Consider the following 21,284-nt stretch of genomic DNA (forward strand, 5'->3'; position numbering starts at 1 on the left):
GACGGCAGACAAAATCCTTCACCTTAATGTAAAAAGAGAAGGAGGATAGAGGATTTGCTATGGATCTAAAAAGGTCCCAACCCCACTGGTAAGAGTCAAGACCGAGTCGCATAATGGAATTAATTTTTTTCTGTGGTTTGTCTGGAATTTTTTTGAGCGAAAATAGGAAATGGCTTTTTTTTCTTTCAAATACCGCATTACAAAAAAGTTAAGTGAAGAAACTAGGAAATAGGAAAATTAAGAGTTCCTGTACAGCCTTCATCTGACTCCCTTTATGCACATACTTTATAGCTTGGTCTCTGCAACACTTTCTTTTCACCCCACGGGACCCATTTCATTCATTGAAGATACTGGAAAGACCTATCGTGAAGGAGATAGTGGTTTACAGGCAAAAAAGGACAGGCTATAGTTGAGGCAGTTGAATGTTGCCCTAGAGAAACAGGGACTGAGTTTACAAAGGATTTAAGCCTTGTGCATATTAACCTTGTCCATCCTCCCTGGACCTAGTGTCTGTGGCATCTCAGGGCTCACCCAGAGTCTTGCAGAACGTCTCAGTGCCCTGTGCCGGCAGCAGCGGCGACAACACCGGGGCATCCATCCCAGGCAGGATCTCCTGCTTCGCCAGGAGCGGGCACTTCGGCTTCCTCCTCTCTGCTGATTCATTGCTGCCACTGAGACGCTGCACCCCACCATCTCCAGTTTCCCCGAGGCTCACCCTGCCTTTTAAATGTAAGACACTTTTTGGACCTAAGGCTAGGCTTTTAGGACTAATCGTTTTAATATTAGAAACACAGATTCCAGGACCAAATCAGAGGTAAACCACCGTACTGTTCTGCACTTAAAAACACTCCCTCTGTGCCGTTTCAGTGAGTGTCACCACAAAGTCCTCCAGCGTGTCCAGGCTGCAGAGATGGGAAGTGAGCGTTCCCACAGCCATCACTCTCCTGTCCTCCCCTCTCCCTGCCCACCTCCTCTCGCCTGAATCATTTCTCTCCATCCTATCTCTTACATTGCAGTATTTTGCCTTTCGGCTCCTAATTTGCTTAGGCTGCAAATGTAAACTTAATGACTTGAACTTTATCATTCCCGGTTTTTAGTATCACTCTCTAGGATAAGGTGACATAACACACCTTTTGAAACCTTTATTAAGTTACGATAGCATGCAGCTTACAGTTGTGAAACGTTAACCGGACAATCCTTCTGTTAATCTATGAACTCCAGTGTATTCTCAGAGACACCCGTATGGACACAACACAGGTGCAGCATCAAGGTGTTTTGTCCACACTACCTGTCCCTGTTTTCACTTTAAAGATTTTGACATCACAGCTACCACAGTAAATTGGGAATTGAGGTAATTTTTTTTAGGGAAAGGCACTGTAAATCTGTATTCATTGGTAGTCATTAATAATTTCCCATGAGGAAATTAATAATTTCATATTCGCTGCAGAGTCTGAAAGGTACACAGCAATTAAAAGATGGAAAGGTTTGCATAAGTATCTACCTTTCGAAGCCTGAATGTGACATGGGTTTTGTAGGAAAAATTATCATCTGATATCCTAAGGACTGTGTCAAGATGCATACTTGCAAGAAGACATGTTAAGACTACCTGAGGCACCTCCTTTCAGTCATTTTCTCTTCTGTATTTGATTACACAACTGTACCATACCTGTAACTTAGAAGGAGCATTGAATGGATTCTAAAACACTTATTTCCAAGAAAGGAACATTTAGAGAGATTCAGGTGCCTAAATATAAGAAGAGCTGTCTAATGTCATTCTAGATGCTCTGAGAAGCCCGTCTGGCTTGCAGCTGCTGCTCCAGCAGGGCACAAATCCTGCCATAAATCCTGTGTCAAAGCTGCCAACACATTTAGATGACTCCAGCAACTGCCGTCATCTCCAAAGGCATTATGTTTAGGTACCTGAATTTCCCCATTTAAATTACATTTGAACACTGAAAACAGAGAGTCATCAGATAAACTCAGATATATCTTCAGCCAGGATTTCCTAGCCACAGTGCACGATTACTCTCATTTCTCTGTTTCAGTCATTCCTGCTTAGTTTCGAGTTTATTGCCTCTTGGGGTCTCCGGGCAATTTTGGTGAATGGCTGACAAATCAGAAGCGGCTGCAGGAGCATAGTCTGAGGAAATACTTGTCTGTGTTCAGAAACTGGCAGATGTGGCATTTCCTTCCACTCAGCCCACTAATCCTCATGTAGCTGGGGTTAAAGTTGGAAGTGTGCAAGTGCTGCTTCTTCTCACCCTGTTTGCTGGTTTATGCTGGTTTGGGGATTGGGGTTTTGCCAGAAATTCATCCCCGAAGGAGGCACGACTTGCAGTGACAGAGAAGAGAAAATGCTTCTGCAGTCTCAGGACAGGAATGGGAACAGGCAGAAGAGATGACAGGACTGTGCTAAGGTTACACAGGTACCTGTGATATTATTCCCATCAGGCAAACCCAGTCTTGATGCTGTCTTTAACAGGGTGCAGAGAAACCTATGCAGATACTGCAAGAATAATGCAAGCTCAAAAATATATGTTGTCAAAAGGTTTGAAGTCTCCTAATGAATATCCTTAAGCTTGTATGTATTCTGCAATCTCTAGTTTAACGGTGTTTTCTTGTTGTAGAAATAACCTTTGGCATGCCACCTTTAGCTTCTTTGCAGATAGAAACTATGCTAAACAATTTTCCCAGCTAATTTTAATGGAGTTAAGCACCTAGATATCTTTCTGCATTTGGCCTCCAAACCCGGGTTATATTGGAAAATGTTTAATATTATTTTTTAAGAGCGGTACATCTTCCTTGCTGTGGGTCAGCTTATGTTCAGAAAAGAGGTTTTGTGTCAGTCCAGCTCGTATTATTTTGCCAGCAAGAATAAACTGTGCTAGCAAAAGGACTGTTTTAATCTGGGCTTATATGTACAGTAGAGTTTTCAGCACTATTCCTAAGTTAGAATATGATTTTTTTTCACATTACTGACATCCATGCAGGCAGCAGCTTGTAAGTACAGCTTAGACCAAACAAGGTGAACTTTGCTCAGCTCAGTAAAGTGTTAATGCCATCAGTAGCAACAGGCATGAGAGAAATACATTCACTGCTGGCAGACATCAGAAAGCTGGTGAGACAGGCTGAGCTATCCCAGGTGCTTACCTGTAGATATATTCAAGCTACTCTGACCATCGCTACCTTGTGAAAATCATTTTTATTTAAGGTGTCTTTGTGTGGGTACTCCAACAGAGAGACACCTCACATTTCCAACCACTTTGCAAAATACGGGTCAAATATACCTTAGAGCAAGAAATACCGTGTTTTGACATTTCACCGATTTAAAAATGTGTTCTCCATAAATATGCATATATGCTGTGAGTAATGCTTTCTTCCTCCCATGTCCCGGTTGCATTGTGCATTTAGACCATGGGATCGTCAGAGTAGGGTTGATCTTTTTTGTTGTATTTTTTGTGTAGAGTGACCTTTAAGTTTAGCTGTTGCTATTACACCCCAACGTAAAGTAAACTGCAGACAGGAATATCAGTGTAAACACGACAGACAATCCTTCTGTGTAGGAGCTGTCATCTCCCCTTCCCTGTCTCAAAAGCACAACACATACTCCAGCACATGTAGGCACCAGAGCTGGAGAAAAAAAAGCTCAGTTCCGAACTAGTTCCGTTAAAAATTTGTATTTGTGATTGCCATGGTAATTATACACTTAACAAGCTAAGTTATAGTCTGGAAAATTATGCTGGGGATGAAAAAAGCAGCACCCCAAGGTCACAGAATATGGTGCCCAAAGAGATAGGTGCGAAAATTTAATTCCTTTTAGTCCTTTGTTCTGTGATATGTTTTTACACTAGCTGTATAAGCTCTCCATTAAGCATAGCAAACCATGTGATATATCTCTCTTTCCTTTGCCTGTCATTGTAGGGTTGCTGCTGGAGCTCAGAAATTAGAGGAAGGACTTGGGAGTCCCACTGGCCTCATTCCTACTCCGGATGGCGAGAGGACAGCAGGAGAAGCAGCTCTTCTCCTCTGGCCGCCCTCACAGGGCCTCCTGTGACTTCTAAGAAACCTCGCTGTGCTGCATGAAGCTTAGGTTATTCTGAGAAATGATATAAAAAGATAATGTTTTATATCTGTGCATCAGATAGTGTTATTTGTATACCCGTTATCTGGCGTGTTTTCCCCTGTTGCTCTGTGTGGGTTTTTCACACAACAAAAAAGGGAGCTGAAAAGAGACTTTAAAGAAAGGAAAATATAGAGCCTCATAATTTAACAGAGGAGTTCAAAAGGAGGTGAGACGCCAACAAGCTTAAAATCTGTTTGTTTTAATCTCCCTACTGCTTTCATGACACAGGTCTTTAAATAACTGTAGGCTCAGTGACTTTTTTGTTCCAAGTTAAGAGCCTGGATTTGGTGACTCCCTGTAAACAGGGCAGAAACCATTGCACCTGGTTTGAGCAGAGCCATCTTTCTCCTCATGTGATCATGAACCTTATGTGTCCTAACCTCAATATTTACAGCATTTCACCGTATTTTTTTTATCGCACCTGTATTTCCTTTCTTTAAGGTCCCAAATTTCAAAGCTCAGAGATATGTTTTCCTAAGAAAAGCTTGAAACCTATAGCCTCCAGGACATGCCTGACCACATGGCAAAATACAGCCTGGTTAACAGTAAGTGACCTCTCTTTTGAGCCTTCAGGAGAGAGCCAGCAAAAAGTGACAGAGTTATTGCAGGGTCCAAATCTGTCCGCATACCATTCTTTTTACTTCAGTCATCTCTCATTGAAGGAGAACTTGAATTTTGCTTTTTTTATAAGTGCTCTCCAAGTGTGTTTCTTGTATCATAATTCTGCTTTACCTACACTGTAAGCTCTTGGGAACAAGGATCACGTTAGATCATGTGCTTGTGCTGCATCCAGCTTGAGGGCTAGCGCACTACTGCTATGGAAAAAAAGTGTTAGGAAGTTAGAGGAAAAGCTTGCTGAAACAGATATGGAAGGGGAGGGGAGCAGAAGAGCCTCTTTTTATGCTAAGGACATAAGGAAGCAAAGCTTACGGTATCTATATTTGACCTTTAAGAATAAAAAGGAAAAAAAAAAAAAAAAATCTGAGCTTGTTTGCATGAAGAATCAATGCTGATCTAGAGCAAACCGTCTGTTAGAAACCAAGGATTTGACCTCGGTCTGACATGCCGTGGAGAAATTTGCAACACTAACAGTCATTTGACTCTCATAACACACCACGCTGTGTTCACACAATCAGCCCAGATAAGAAGAAAGTCTCCCCCGTCTTATTTCTTCCCTTTAATTCATTCCTTTCATCTTATTTTTTGCAAACGTCTCTAGCATTCTTGCATATTCCATACTAAATGCGCTTCTACCTTTAATGAAATGGGAAAGGGAGCTGCAAGAAACTGTGCCTGGCCTGAAGATGCTGTTTCTATTACATTCGTTTAGTCTTTCTAGGACTGAATGGAATATTCCTATGGCAATGTCCTCTTTAATCTGCATTAATTTCTTCAGTTACACAGTTAACAGCTGATGCATTGTAGTAATCACTGACAAATAGACTTGGTTGGAGTAGGCAAATTGGATCTGTAGCAGAAGAAAAGAAATCTCAAATCCAAGGAAAATAAAAGCCTAATTCCTGTCTATGCATTGACAGGATGAACCTGAGCTCAGATCAAAAGCATTTCTCTGAATAAGCCACTTGTGCAAGAACACAGAGCTTGGACAGAAAAGAGCGAACCAGCTGAGAAATGCTTCCAGAATGAAAAATTCCAGAATTCTGAAGATTTCTTAAATGCAAAATAAAACTTCTCTGCCCAATGGGTCCTGAGGCACCTGCCCAAGTACAGAACTGTACTTCTTGAACTGCTGCTCTCTGACCATCTTGGGTCCTTTTCTTCTGACAGTTTACCATATTAAAGAGGAGGAAAATTGAGAGCTAACCAAAATGGATGGTATGAAAATGTAAAACAAACAACATCTCCATTGTATTTGACATTGCAAATGTTTCTCTTCATTTGTCTATTGCAACTGGTTTTGAAAAAGTACCTGTATAATTGACGTATTATTTTTCGTATGAATAAAGCATAGAGTTTCCTTAAAGCCTCTGGAATCAGGCCTCTCCGATCCCATCGGACTGACTTAAAATCATGAAGCATGCTTAAAATAGCACATTTTGGATTCTTTTTATTTGCCTTTTAGATCTGATCTGATCTTCTAGGTGAAATTGCTTCTTATTTTACATTTTTTAGAAAGCTGGAAATGTTATAGAATCTTTATTCCAAGAATGTAAGTTTTAAGAAAGGCATCAAAAATCATGAAACTTGAAATTAAAACATGAGACTTGGCAGCAGTGGTGAGCAGTAATTCACTCTTCCAAGCACTTCCTCACCCTTTCAAATAGAAATTGCTAATCATGAGAAAAAAATTCATAAACGCAAATTTGTAAAGCACAGATCAAGCCAGCAACATATAATTAGTTCTTCTCTTTCTTTTTTTTTTTTTTCCACATTTAAACCAAATGTAACATTAATTTCACTCATCTATCTCCAGTTGCGCAGCACTGGTCTGAAAATACATGTAGAGAACAAGCCCAGCTTAGCACCACGATGCCCTTGTCTTGTCCAAATCTGTGTAAGTTCAGCAGCAACAGATCACCTAGCTGTTTGCATACAAATTGATCCAAGTCTATTGACTTCCTTTTCTGTAGTTGTCTTCCATGTATTATGCAAAATTCAGCAGGCAGATATTATAATCAGCACACTAGTCACCGAGGAGACACCTCCAATTTCCTTGTAGCCTCCCTCCCAAAGTCACATTCTGCTGCCATTCTGAACCTCGAGTATTTCATGGAGTCGGCATCTTAGTGTGGGTACAATGAACCAGGACAAAATTAAAATGCTACAATACCACAGTGGACAACTTCTGCTGATCCTCAGGTGTGCGGGTGTTTATTTTTGACCCTTTTCCGTCTGCATCAGAAGAGAAATTGCGGGAGCCCTGCAAAGGTTGGAAGGATTGTTAATAGGCAAACATCCTCTCATGGCCAGTGCAATTCAGCCTTACTAACAGAATTCGGCCTTGCGTCAGAAAGTCTGGACTGCACCGAGTAGTATCTCTTTCTTGCCCGTATACTCCTAGACTTGCTGGCAATGTCAAAACTCAGAGTCTACCCACAGTTTTTACTGAAGAGTTTCGGTCTGACAGAGCTTAGGAGTGGTGGTAGCTGAAGCTCCAGTGCTTTTGCTACTGCACGACGCCAGCGCAGCACTCACTGGTGACTTCCCAGCCACGTGCTGCTTCAATCATTTCCTAGAGTAGCCAGGAGAACAGCAGGGACGGGAAGGCACAACGCCGCCAGGTCAGGGGCTGAGCGCTCTGGAAATCTGGCAAAGTCTCTTCCTGCCTTCTGGCATCAGCCGCTGATCCTTCTCACTGGAACGGCAGAAAACTTCACCCCATCGGCTGGTTCTGGTACCCACCCAGGGGAAGTCAGTCATCAGACCTACAGGCACAGTTTTTGGCCATCAGAAGTAAAATATCATCCAGTGGTTGCCCCTTCTACTTGCATGAATTCAACTGCGCTTTCCTTTATGGAGGTACTCTCCAGATGTTACTGGAATGCTACTTATGCCGTGGAGATGCTTTTCCTCGTCTCCAGCTATAAGCCTTCCTGCCAAGGAGAGAAGAAGAGCAGAACGCTCCCCTCCTTTCTGCTTAGAGAAACATCCTGGGAAATGGTGCCATATGCCAGAATTTGACGGAGTTGCCTGGAGGATCCTGGGAGTGTGACTAAGCCCCTCAGGGTGTCTAGAAACACCTCGGTTTTCTTTTAAATGTTGCAAAAGCTGTTGTACTTGGAGATCTGTGCTCAGGGCACGTAGGTAGCCTGGGGTTGGGGCGGCTGCCCCTGCTTCTGCAGCGATGCTGTGCCTCTGGCTTGGGGGCTGACAGGGACAGGCAGGAGAGCCGGCAGTCCCACCAGGCAGACCGGCTGATTGCGCTGACACATGGGCAGCCACCGTCATATCTCACTTTTCTCATTAACAGGAGAATATTATGTTCTGTTTAAGGATTTTAGTTGATGCATTATCTCAACCCTCTGTTATGCAAAAGCAAGGATCTTATGAAATGTTATTAAAACCAGAAACAAACATACACTTCATGCTGATTAATACAATAAAGAGTTTTTTCCAGTGGTTATTCACCGGTCTAGAGCCCAATCCAAAACACACCAAAACACTCCATTCAGTTTTAATGGGTACAGTTTAGAGACCTTATCTTTTAAGACAAGCTGAAATACTTATCTTAAGGTTAGCCACACTGATCTGAAACTTCGAGCTTGAGAAATCTGTCTGGAAATCTCTTACATTCAGACTTTATTTTTTATCTAGATTTCTGATACTTCCTGGTCTTTTCTGAGCAAAATACCAGCAAAGCCACTTCTCTTCCCTCTCAGTATGCCTTTACCATTGCTAATGAAAGCCGGGAAGTGTAGAAGTGAGAAAATAGCAGTGTGGGGACAGTGAAAGGTGAAATTATTCTGGCCATGTTCTCATCAAAGGTTCAGATTTACTCCTTCATTTCGTTTTTTTCACTATCATTTACAAATTTGCAGAAACTTGTCCTCAAGAAAACTTGTCCTCAAGAACAATTGTTTTGCATGTTAAAATGGTGCTCTGACATCTTCTGTGTAAGCAAGTTAACTCCCAACAACCAAAGGATGTGTGAGTTGTTTTCCAATCTGGTTTTCACTGAACTGTAATTACTACAAAACATTTTAGATTCTGATAAAGTTTTATGTGTTTTCTTTTGACTTCTGCTATATTTTGATAGCATAGATGGCAAAATGTTTTACTGTAGATAAATGTGACTGTGGGTTTGTGACTTTACTAATGATCATGAGTCAATAGGTCTCATGATACCTACAGTAGCTTGCTAGATAAAGGAGTATACTGATGTTTGTCTCTGCAGAAAGATATAATGGTTAAAAAAGCTTAGTAATGCTGACTGTCCCTCAGCTGTGCTTTGCTAAAGCTCATGGCAGGTCAATTTAATGCTAAATGCAAGTCCAGCTCCCAATATCTGCAATTTGTTCCATATTCTCTGCCAAAAAAAATCCTTTCTGAAATGGCCCATGCTACTGTCTCACCAGACTAAATATTGTCTGCTAGCTTAATCCTAGAAAGAAGCAGAAAAGGAGTGCAAAATGATGTTTTTAAGGTGTGCTCCCTTTTGATTTTCACTTTTTGGAGGCAAAATGTTAACTCTGGAAATCTGCAGAAATGGACTACTAAAGAACTACAAATGTGCATTGTTTTGTGGATTACTATGAAGAGAATTATCTTTTAGCTGAGAGAGTTTGAAGGAAGCTGGGAGGAGGAGGTATGGGCCATTAAGTAAACCTAAGCAGCTTATACTACCTTACGTTTATTTAGGCATGGATGGGATTAGCTGCAGGCTGATTAAAGGAGACTATAGAGAAGGAGGCAATGGGGGACTGTGTTGGGTAAAGGAGGAGGTGCTGCAGATCCAGTCGTGCTGCAGGAGACCTGAGCAACACGTTGCTGTGGCAAAAGGCTTGTGCATTAATAGTCTTGCAATACTGCATGGGAGTCCTGGAGGTGGGGTTGAGGTGCTTGACACTTCTTGGGGTTTGGGAATTGGAGCTGAGAGGCTCCTCCTTGTGCCAAGGAGACACCCAGGCTCACCTAGTGCATGAGCCATGTGTGCCTTAGGGAGCAACCTGGGCTTCCTTGGGCTCTCCTGAACAGCATGAGGGCTAGGGCCTGGGAAGGCAGCAGAAGGATGGAGAGTTGGTGGCCTGTCACTGTGCCAGCTTAAAATCACCCATAGGCAACGTATCCCTAAAAAAATACATGTGCAGCAGTTACTCAAATCCCTCCTCTGTAATTGGTTCCCAAGGCTGCCGGCCTCCCGCAGTATGGGGATTTGCATACAGCCCATTTTTTTTCCACAATAACCATCTCTCTAGTTCTTACGCAAATCAGATACCCTGAAGCAAGAAGTACACAAGTGCTGTTGTGGAGTTACAACTATTGTTATGACTCAGGAAAAGAGCCATCTCTGCATCTGATGAAGTAACCCCATTGTAGTATGAAGGCAAGGTTTGATGGAAGCATCCGGAGCCGATTCAGGGGACCAGCAGATCTGCAGAGCTGGAGTAGGGATAGTCCTGCTTCTGCTCGACCAAACGGCAAATCTCCCAGGAAATTTGGCAGGACTGCATTGCCAATCAAGCCACATAAAAGTACTAAGGAGAGAAAAAAGCAAGAAACTTTATTTCTGAGCTGACCAGAAAGAAAACTAGCTGTCTTTAAATGGAGATTTTTAATGAAATTTTACAAGTGTTTGCTGGAAACTCCTTACAGTTGGTCCATTCTTGAAAACAGTGTTGTGTGGTTTATCTAAACTGCTCTATCTCAGCACTATTCAAAATGCTCAGACTGGAGAGCTGACAGGGATGTGCTTTTTCCTGTGTTGTCTCTTCTTAAAGAAATACAGCTGAAACATGTCAAGTGAGAGAAATGTGACTGGTAGCTGAGCTGTTGCAGGTCTTCCGGGAGCTCTGTTAATGGCTGTCAAAGAGAAATCACCTGTGAGCCAGAGAAAGTGGGTAGAGGGGAGCTACCAGCAGTTTCCGAAAGGGGATCTTCAGGATTAGGAGGACCTGAAGACAAACAACCTTTTATCTTGTGATTTCTTTGGATTCTGCTTCCTACAGGCTGGCCTCAGTTTGGGAAATTAAAGGGAGATAAGACTGGGTTGGACCTTTTTGTCTTTTGTCTAGAAATCCAGAGGCATATTCCTCTTGGAGGCCACACCTCGCTGCATTTCTGAGGAGCTTCGAAACCATCTCCTCCTGACCACCTCTTCGGATGTGGAATGGTGGTTTGCTGTTGCTGATCCTGGTAAATTTTCCAGTGGAAATGCAGATCTCGTAACAAGCTGAGCATGCCCAGATCAATACGTTCCTCGTATAAGCTAGCTTTGCCTGCTCACCTTGCAAATATTTTACCAATATACAGAGGTTCACAGAGCAGAGCAACACCCCACCGCCACAGAGTCAGCTCCTCGGCACAGAAACGCAGTTGGTTTGGGTTTGCCAGACAGGAGAGACTGTGATCTTTGGCCACGCTCCTCCGTACGTAGGCACCTGTACCCATCCCAGCACCACCATTTGCCGCCCACTCCACAAAACTCTTTCTCCTTGTGAACATAGAAAACCGGTGACCTTTAATGTAAATTGGCAGGGTGGGTTTTGAGGAGTGATTTGGTTCCCAAACACTAGATGGAGCTGGCTAATTGAGGTTCATTTCCAGCCTCCGTGCAGGTTGTGAGTGGTGGAGGAGCGGAGGGAGGCAATGGGGTTGGCAGCCGTTCACCCTGCCACCTCCTAAAAGTTGGTTCCAGGGCTCCCTAATAGGGTTTGCTTCTTTTATTGGCAACAAAAGCCTTATACAGCAAGGCTAGCCTCATCCTGACATTACATGAAATAGGTCAGTATTTGGATAGACAGATTTATTGTGCAGTTTGTATTTAGGCTTAACGGCTAAAATAAATAGTTCTTTTCTTCCCTTGGGAGCTGATGAGCCAGACTCACTTCCAAACAACTGAAGACTTCTGTACTTTTTGACAAACACAGTTCTCCAATTAAGAACAGTAAATAGGATTATACAGTCTGAAAAGGCTCTTTATTGCTAGAAAGTTTGTATGTGGGAAGTGGGGGTCTCTCTTTAGCGTTCATTGTAATTCTTTTAAAATACAAACTAATGATTTTGTCACATCCAGAGTTCAGGGTTTTCAAAGGGAAAAGCTGCTTAAAGGCATCCAGCCTTCTGAGGGAAGAGATCTGCATCCGTATGATTAATTCTGTATAATATATGCAGAATTAATATATATATTTTTAATCAAAGTCTTTAAGATGCAAACTTTGCTTTAAGCCACGCAAAGAAATAAGTCATATTTATTTATCTTTCAGGAGAGATTTTTATTATGTGATGTTGATATATATATATACATATTTGTCTTTAAATCAGAGCGGAATAAATGACACAGGTCAGAAAAGGCCAAATAGCTTAGCACATCAGGAACTCAGTATGACAGCTGCCAGCCAGCTGCTTTAAAGATACCACCAACCCAGTGCAGAGGTGACAGAAAATAACCTGTTAGTAAGAGAAGTTTGATCCAAAACTCCAGCAGTGAGTACCTGGGTGATACCATACAACATGAGGGCTTCCATCCTATATCACATGGCTGCAGATGTTCATATTATGTATACAATCGTCTAATCTCTCTTGACTCCAGAACATCTGTGACATAGATTAATTATGCATTGTGTAAAGACAAAGCATGGTGATTTAATTAGTTTTCTGATTACTGATTTTCAGTTCCATTGGCTTCCTCTCTTGTCCTTGTAATATGAAACAGGATTTACCAGTTTATTTTCCATATTTTTTTTCTTCCTCTATAACCCAGCTTTCTTACCAGGGCAGTTTTCCCTGTACTCTTCTCATTTTTGTCACTTCTCTATGTCCCTTCCATTTCTGCTATGTTTCTTTGAGATTAAGTGGCTAGAAATGTAAATATTAATCTAGGTGGAGGGAATACCATCTGTTTCCAGTTTGGTATCCTTGGCTTTTTTGCATTCCAGATGCAGAATGATGACATGAATTGCAATATGCAGAGAATACAGTGATGATGCTATTTTAAGAATTACTATGTCCTGGACTTGCTACAGTATAATTTACACTGATACAGGTTGCATTTATGCCCTTTCTATTGGCAGCTGCTATATCCTTTTTTGTTTATCTTAAGAATCCCTTAAAAGTTCAAGCCATATTTGCAATTTTGTCATTTAGCTACAATTTTGCAAGATTTCTTTTATCCCCCAGTTCTGGTTTTCTCCAGGAACAGCTACACAATTTTGCAAGATTTCTTTTATCCCCCAGTTCTGGTTTTCTCCAGGGACAGGTACACCTCCTACAGTCTGTTATTAGCTGATTTTGCAGCCTCCCGCACTTCTAATTTACAGCCAAATTTGTACTGGTTTCTTCAGCTTGTGAGGTGCCTCAGGTCTGCTGGGCATTGAGATGGCATGGTAATTCCTATCTTTCGCTTACAGCTTGATGTTGAGCTGGCTTCTCTGCTCTCCACCTCCCAATTTCTCCTTTCAAATTGTTTTGGGGACCATCACTCTAGTCAAATGATGAGAAATAAAAAGTGAAAAATAGGTTTTAAAAGAATTTGAAATCCAGTCACTGTTTAATTTTGGCATTTATGTACTGCTCTTTGCATTCTCTGCACTTCTGCATCAACAGGGAGGGATTTGATGACAGATGCTCAAGTCTAAGCACTTTCATGGCTCATCTCACGTGTGGGAATACATAGATTTTCAGCGCCGAGCAAAGAATCTGCAAATGCTTTAAGGGAGATTGCATTTTGCATTTTTGCTGTAATTCCCCAACTTGCTTGTACTTGAAATGTGCCCTCTTTCTTAGATAAAGGAGAAGCGAGCCAGCCAGGGCAGAAGAGTAGAGCTCAGTGTGGAGCAAGGCACGTTGCAGCTGCAGTTGTTGGAAATAGTCTTTTAACGTCCTGGCTTGATGCCCCTGCTTTCTTGGTGCCCAAGGCAGTTTCACACATTTCCTAGCAATCCATCTGTGAAAGATAGAAATGTAGCAACAATGCTCAATGCACAAGCATCAGTGAAGACAGAGGAAGAGCCTTTACTCTCAATGGCTGAGCCCAGTAAGACGCTAAGAAATTCAGTCAGTTCAGTTGACAAATGCTGCAGAGCAAAAGGATGTTTAGGAAAAAAATCTTTACAACATGCTATAAAACACCTATCTGCAAGTGACTGCAATCGCTAGGGTACCTCTGCACCAACACAGATGTGTAGAAAATTAAGGTTTTGAAAGGAAGGTTGAAGAAAAAGTGGTGGCTGACTGCCGGATAGCTTTTTGTTTATAGGTATCAGTTGGGATTAGAAAAGTACAAAATTGTGTTTTCACACCATGAAGAGCCACTGCTACTCTCTTGGAAGGTGAATTTTCAATAAATATGTCCTCAGTGACTTTCAATTAGAGTATTTCAATTTTACCTAAAGTCTGTGTGGTAAAATATTTATTATCACCCTCAGGAACATAGGATCTTGCTATTTTAAATAAATAAAAAATGTGGCCTGTTTGCTTAGTATCCAATACTTACTTTTATAGATGAGATATATCTTTTCATCTATAATTAATTCCTCCAGTGCCTTTCAGTTTTGAGAAGCATCATCTGCAGAAGAACTGGATGTTTAGTTCAGCTGGGGCAATTTCGTGGAACCAGGGAGTAGACTAACCAGTACAAGAATTATTTGAAACTACATGTGTAGGCTATATATATTTGAAGGCCAGCCTTCTGCTTTTTTTCCTGTAAGTTTGGTCTTTTCAAGCTTTACCTCAAAAGCCACTCAAGGTACACCTATCTTTTCAATGGTATTGACTACTCATTGAGTATTTGGTGTATTCTAGTAGATGCCTGCTGAGGCTAAGAACCTGTGTAACAGGGTCAGTGGTTTCATTGAGCCTTCTTGCCATGTGCAACATGACACAACATCAAAAATCCATTGGCTTCTGCTCCCAAAGGGAAAGCTTTGCCAGGAGGGAGTTTCTGCATGAAATCACCAGGGCTGTTACTGTAAACAGCTTTATGGTAGATCATGCCTTGCAGTGTAACCCCGCAAAGAGGTGCCTTCTGGTGCAGCTCAGAAAGGAGATGATACACAGCTACTGGATCATTTCTCGTGGTGCTTCCCCAGCCCTGCTAACCAGTGCGAGGCCCTGGCCTCCCACCCTTGCTGCCCTCCTTTGCAGGTCTGGCTCCCCAGGCCCTGCAAGGACCTGCTCTTTTTCCTACCCAGCGACGCAGGAGGTTTGCGATCAAGCAAAGGGATACCCCGCGGCAGAGCTGCGGGCACCAAGAGCCCTCCTTGGCTTGCCCTGCTACCTACATCAAGTTAAGCAGTACTCAGTGGAAAGAGCTCACACAGTCAGACGAAAGGCGGAGAAGCAGTCCAGACGACCCAAAAGCAGGAGCATTTGCCATAAATCATGTGGCTGGTTTCCGGAACTGAGAAAAAAATCAGACAAATCTTTTTGGCTGAAATAAGCCTGCTGCAATGCACTTCTAACTTCAGAGCTATGTAGAAGTGAACGCAAAGTGCTTCTCCCCAAAGGGAACCAGATAACACCGCAAGCTCAAAGTCTGAGCTTGGTGGTGTCTGAGGGATGCTACTTTTGGTGGGCTAGATGAACTTCCAGGTAGGATTCAAGAAGTATTTGAACTTCATGGAGAAAATACAGAGTTACATACATGAAGCAGATTTCTGAACAGGTTTTTCAAGACTTTGCTATTTCCATAAGCCCAAGGAAGCCTATTTTGTGGACAGAGCACGAGATTCTCATTTGGGCTGCAGGTGGCCAAGATGGACCTTGGTTATTTTAGCGCAGTTTGGTGAAAAGTCTTACTGGGAATGGGGCTAAGCTATACAACTCGCATACATAATTTGGAAAAGCCTACCCTCGGTGATACAAGGATCATGCTCCATAAACACCATGTTTCCATAACCCAGAAAAGTTTAAGGCTGGAAGCGCATGGAGGTGTACCCAAGGGTAGACTCTCACCCTTGCTACTTTTTCAAATCTGAGCAATGTTGATGCAGAGGCATATCAGAAGACCGACATTGTGAGGGCAAACACTCAACATTCACAAATGCTTCATCTGTTTTAATTAAACCAAAAGCTGATCTGTAAGGAGCACCTTCCGATACAGTTAGAAGCTTTGTGCTGAAAGAGTGCAGCAGTTCAGCCACGGCAGACAAAGGCTCTTACACAGTGTCCAGCATGAAAACGTGACTGAGACTTTGGAGCCCTAAGTGAGAGTTGGTATTAATATTGGTGCATAGAATGCATTTTAATGTTGCTTCACATCAAAGGGCCTTCGTTAGATATTTGCTACTTGACCATGAAGATCCAGGAATGAGCAGAACATTCAAGATTATTAACTCCAGTGAACCCTGAAATGAGAAGATATTACCTAGTTTACAATCTCTTTCTGAGATGCTAGCGTGGCTTTCCCTTGTAACTCTTTCCATCTCCTTTTGAATTTCCTGGTTTCCCCTTCAGGTTTTCTTCATTCAAGCAATTCCATTGTGCCTGTTCTTGACAAAGGTATTTCCTTATCGATGTGGTATGATTGATTGTAAATTGGTCTGCATTCATATTTTTATACTTGCTACGATAGGACGCTTTCGAGCAGAAGCAATAAAGTCATTAAGATTACCACTGGGAGTTCCTGAAATATCCTTTTGTTTCCCAGTTCAAAAACTCTTTGCCCTCTGGGGAGGGAGGAGAAGGGAGGAACTTCTTTTTTCTCATTTGTATTTTTAATGGGCTTGAAAACCCAATGGATTTATTATAATTACAAAGCATTTAGGGTTTCACAGAATTATGGCTAATGCTACAAAGGACGAAGTTGATTTAAATTAGAGCTGTATGACTGGGTTTCGTATGCATTTCAGACCAGGAGCGCATGCAGGTACAGAGGCCCCATCAGAAATGCTAATATTAAAACACTAAATTCAAAGTTAATTTGACTGAGGAGGAATATCGGACTATAGTGTATCACATGGATTCTCTGAGCCTGTCTATGTGTTCTGAGTATGTGTGTTGCTGGCTATCATTACAGACAGATCTGCCAATGAAGTCAGAGCAGGATGCCAAACTAACAGCTAACACTGTCATTAACTTGAGCATTTGCTGTGATTTCTTCGTTGACAAACATGTTTGTTAGAACACATACCAGGCAGCAACATCCTAGGGGGGAAGCAAGAACAAGGAAATTAAGACAGTTTGCTTGACATGCAAATTATCATCTCAGCTCTAACCAGCTTATGAAAAAGATACAGTCTATAAAAATGACACCCACAAGAGAATACACAGCGACCTCGTTTTATTTTCAGGCAACTGCTGTTCCATTTTTTTTCACAGCATTTAAGGTAAAACCCCTCCTGTCCTAAGTATAATATTCTGGATTCTCTTTAAGCACAGAAACTTTTTTCTCCACAGCTGCAAGTTTCTGCCTTACTCACCTTTCTTCTCTTGGGCTGTAATTGAATCTGTAAGGTGTACTTTTTATGGTACCATAATCCGGTGTCATGGAAACTTTGGAGTAATGACAAAAAGTCATGTCCAAAAGGACAGCGATTCAGAGGCTGGCAGTCATTAAATAGCACGAAGGATATTTTCTGAAAATAAGGGCTTTGAAATTTGGGACTTACATGAAGATATATAAACAAGTCTCTTTTAAGCAATGCCTAGCACATACACAAGCCTCTATACTGACATCTTCCCTCAGAGTTTTGCAATGATGGACACCTGGACCAAATGCTACCAGCACTGGTAAAAGTGCTCCCATGAACTGAAATTTCATATTATCTAACACTTAAGCAACCAGGACTATTCAGGGTTAACAAAACTTAGTCTGCAAAATATTTATTTGTTTGGGGCTAAACTCTTCATTACTAAAAAAAAAAAAAACCCAGTGTGGAAGTTGAATTTCTGAAGTAAATCTATACCTTTTATGAAATGGAGCTGTAATAAAAATGCCATACATGTGTATAAAAGCTATTGTTTCACAAAGAAAGTGATTTGATTTGCATTAAAACAATGGATGAGACTACAGCAGAAGAAAGGAGTCACAGATCAATGGCTATGCTTTTCAACAAATTGAATCTTCCATAGCAGCACTTTTCATACATACATATTAGGTGTAGACACTTCCATATCAAGAAGCAAAACTGAACACAGAGAAGGAAAAAACCTATACCTTTGCCATATAATCTTGGTATTACATTGTTGCAATTGAATTGCACAAATAAAGCAACAAATATGTCCCTTTAAGAGTGAGAATAAGAAATACCGGTTGCAAGTGTGAAATTCATTCGAAAGAAATGTATTTTGTGACGAAAAAAGTCACTGAAAGTTAGTGTGTCAAAGCTAGGTTTTTTTCCGCAAGACTGATTTACACTGAATAAAATTTCAATTAAAGGCCTTTCCTAGCTAAAAAAAGCATTCTCAGTTCTCTGTGTTCTGGAGACAGCTGGACCCGACAGCACAACTCAGAAATACATCTTAATGCAGGGTTTCAGCTGCTGAACCCAAGGCAACCTAGCAAAAAGCCTTTTACCAGTCTCACACTGAGGTAGCAGGGGGTGCAGGGGACTCAGACTTACTCTGGAAATGGCCTCATTTCCACCCATTTCCACTGGACCTCTGAAGTGGTACCTTAGCTTGATAGCCGAGGACCATCAAGTCAAAGTGGGATTGTGGTGATTTTCCTGGTTTTTACTGTAGTCTTCAAGCAGCAACAGCACCAGTCATCCCTGATTGCTCCCTGACCAGCCCATGAGATAGGGCATGATGGACCTCAACCCACTGCTGCGCCGGCGACGTGGAGAGGACCTGGGAAAGGGAGAGGGACAGCAGCTGCGGCTCCGAGCTTGCCTAATCCTCCGGCATCTCCCAAGCTCTCTACAAGCATCCCTCAGCTGAAGAAGAGAGGCCAAGATAAAATACTGTTGACATTTCTGTATTCATATTTTTACAGAAGAGAAAAAAAGAAAAGAAAAAACAAGCAGACAAAAAAAAACACCCACCTGTGGGATCCTTCATCATTTCTATTCAAAAGGATTAGTCAAGGGCAAACCAAAATTTTTGTTTTCTCACTTTGCCTTAAACAAAGGCTTTGCATTTAATAACTAGAACAACATAGCGAATGGATGGAAAGCAAATCTGAACAGTTTGGTAATGCTAAATACAGGCTACTGGAAAGCCTATATCTACCCTTGCAGTTTCAGTTTTAAAAAAGCCTCATTTTGTTTGCGACTAAAATGAAAAGGCGAGTTATCCAAACTGGTGCACAGGCACACTTATGAAAATGTGGCTAGTCCAGCAGATGAACAGAAGCTTACCTGATAATCATTTAGTAAGGTCAGAGCCAGCTGTGTCTGAACAAGGGTAGCACTCCCAGCTGGGAGTGAGGAGCACTTTGGGGATCTGGAAAGCATCCCTGGATGTAAGAGCTCAGTCTTACAATGTTCAAATTGCTATCATTACCTGTGGTCATGATTTTTGGATCCCATCCTTCCTTTAGTGATCTAGTGAGTTTTAACCATATCTCAGTGGAAGCAGCAGGCTTTATAGGATGCTTCTGGCAGTAGATATCACTTTGAAACTCCAGCTCACACTGGGGTGCTTCCATTTACAGTGTCCTCTTCTTGGTGATGATTTGACCCAAGTCCACCGCAAGCAAGAAACCGGCACTGATGGAGTATTTTTCACTAGTAACTCTTTGAAATAACCACGGCATGCTATTGGGGCCACCCTGATGTCAGCATCTCTTTTGCTTTTGGCATTTTAAACATGGAGGTGTAATTTTTACAGCCAGTGCTTACGCCCAGGTGTGATTGATGTAAGGTAACCATCAACCACCTGGTGGTATCCACATATCAAACACTGAAGTGGCTAAATGGAATTAACACTCCAATGCTTAATTGTGGACATAACATTTATGCCTGCAATTTGTTTACCTGCAAATTCTGTGCAGGTAAATTCTGGGACTTAAAGATCTGGCATTCAGGGTTTCCTCTTTCCTAGTTTTTTTATTCTCTCAACTTGCATTTTTGCCTTTTCCTGTTGAGGCTTGGGAATGTTTTCATAAGGGCAAAATGGGCTTTGCAATCTTTACTGAAGTTAGTAATTTCTGTGCAGTGTCCCATTTATTTGAATAAGTATTACTCGCAGGTGCAAGGCTTTGCTGGTTTGGGCTCCTTTTCAACAGAAGAGAAGGTACCAGCCAGCAGTAATCTTTTTCTAGCGCATTACAACAACCAAGCACTGTCAGGAAGAAAGCATTTACTAAAACAACAAAATTAAATGAATAGGCATGAGGCATCCATGAGACAATGCAGGTGAATGTGGGGTTTTTCCCCTCTTTCAAAACACGAAGATGCTGTCCAGGAGAAACAAAATCATGACGTCAAATGGTCTCTCAGGAAGCTGTACTTATCTGATGCTGTGGTCAGCACGAAGGGTGATCTGCTGTAGAAATGGCCTATGTTTTTCCCACTGATGTTTTATTATAAGCAGTCATATAAAAGAAGAAAAACATCTGTGGAGAAACTGTTGATAAAATAAGGGGTTATCTCTCTTACCTACACTATTAAAATTATTCTCTTTTTCTAAGAAAGACACACTAGTGTGCTTTATATTTTTGACATGGATTTAATGTAAATATTTCCTCCAAATTGACACAGCTGCGTCACAGAGATATGCTCTGTATGGTTACCTTGCTTGTCAGTGGATTCACAGCTTCTCTTTTCATTCCTTTTCTGCTGTGGCACCACACACATCCTTTCTCATTTCCCTGGCAAGCAAACTGGGGCCTTAGGGCTCTTAGGGATGGTCTCAGTCCTATGGAACCCGGGCTGACTTTCTTGTCCCTGTGTGCTGGCTTAAAGTCACTCTGATAACATTACTGTGGAGAGTTTCTGCCAGAACAATGTCACCCTATCTCTGCATTTGAAAGTAATTGTATCTGCCAAGGGAAGACTCTGCAACATGCAAGCTAACGCGCACTTTAGTTAATATATTTTCTCTAATTACTCCACATGGCCAAAACTCTGTTACAGATGCTGAAAAGTCTTGGTTCGTTCCTGCAGTCTGCACACAAACAAAACTAACCATTTGCTGGTGAGGATGGAATTTCTCAGTGCAAATATATTTGCTGTGAGTAACTAATTCCAGCTTAAATGAACAAATAGCTTGCAAACGGATTCCCTGCTTTTCTTGCGGACATCTTGGCAGGTAAGGATTTACGAGGCACAGCTGCTGGGCTGGCGGGCAGCTCAGCCACAGACCCCTTCCACCACCCACCAGTTCTGCCAAGTCACCAGCACTGCTTCTCCTGGGGGCCTGGTGGGATGACGGAGGCAAGTTGATGTGAGAGCTGCAAACAGCAAACCTCTCTCATCACCATGAACCTTCAGCGCTTGCAAGCGCAAAGCATTCAGGGGCGATAACCGTGCCACACACCTGAGCCCAAACCGAAGGGGCCGCCCTCTGTACATTGGAGTGTGGCAATTTTCACCTGTGCCCATGGAAAATAGTCACAAATTGGCTCATCTTCTATTTGATTAGCTGAGCTGCTTCTCCT

This window comes from Accipiter gentilis, chromosome 3 (assembly GCF_929443795.1).
Source record: "Accipiter gentilis chromosome 3, bAccGen1.1, whole genome shotgun sequence".
Classification (NCBI taxonomy): domain Eukaryota; kingdom Metazoa; phylum Chordata; class Aves; order Accipitriformes; family Accipitridae; genus Astur; species Astur gentilis.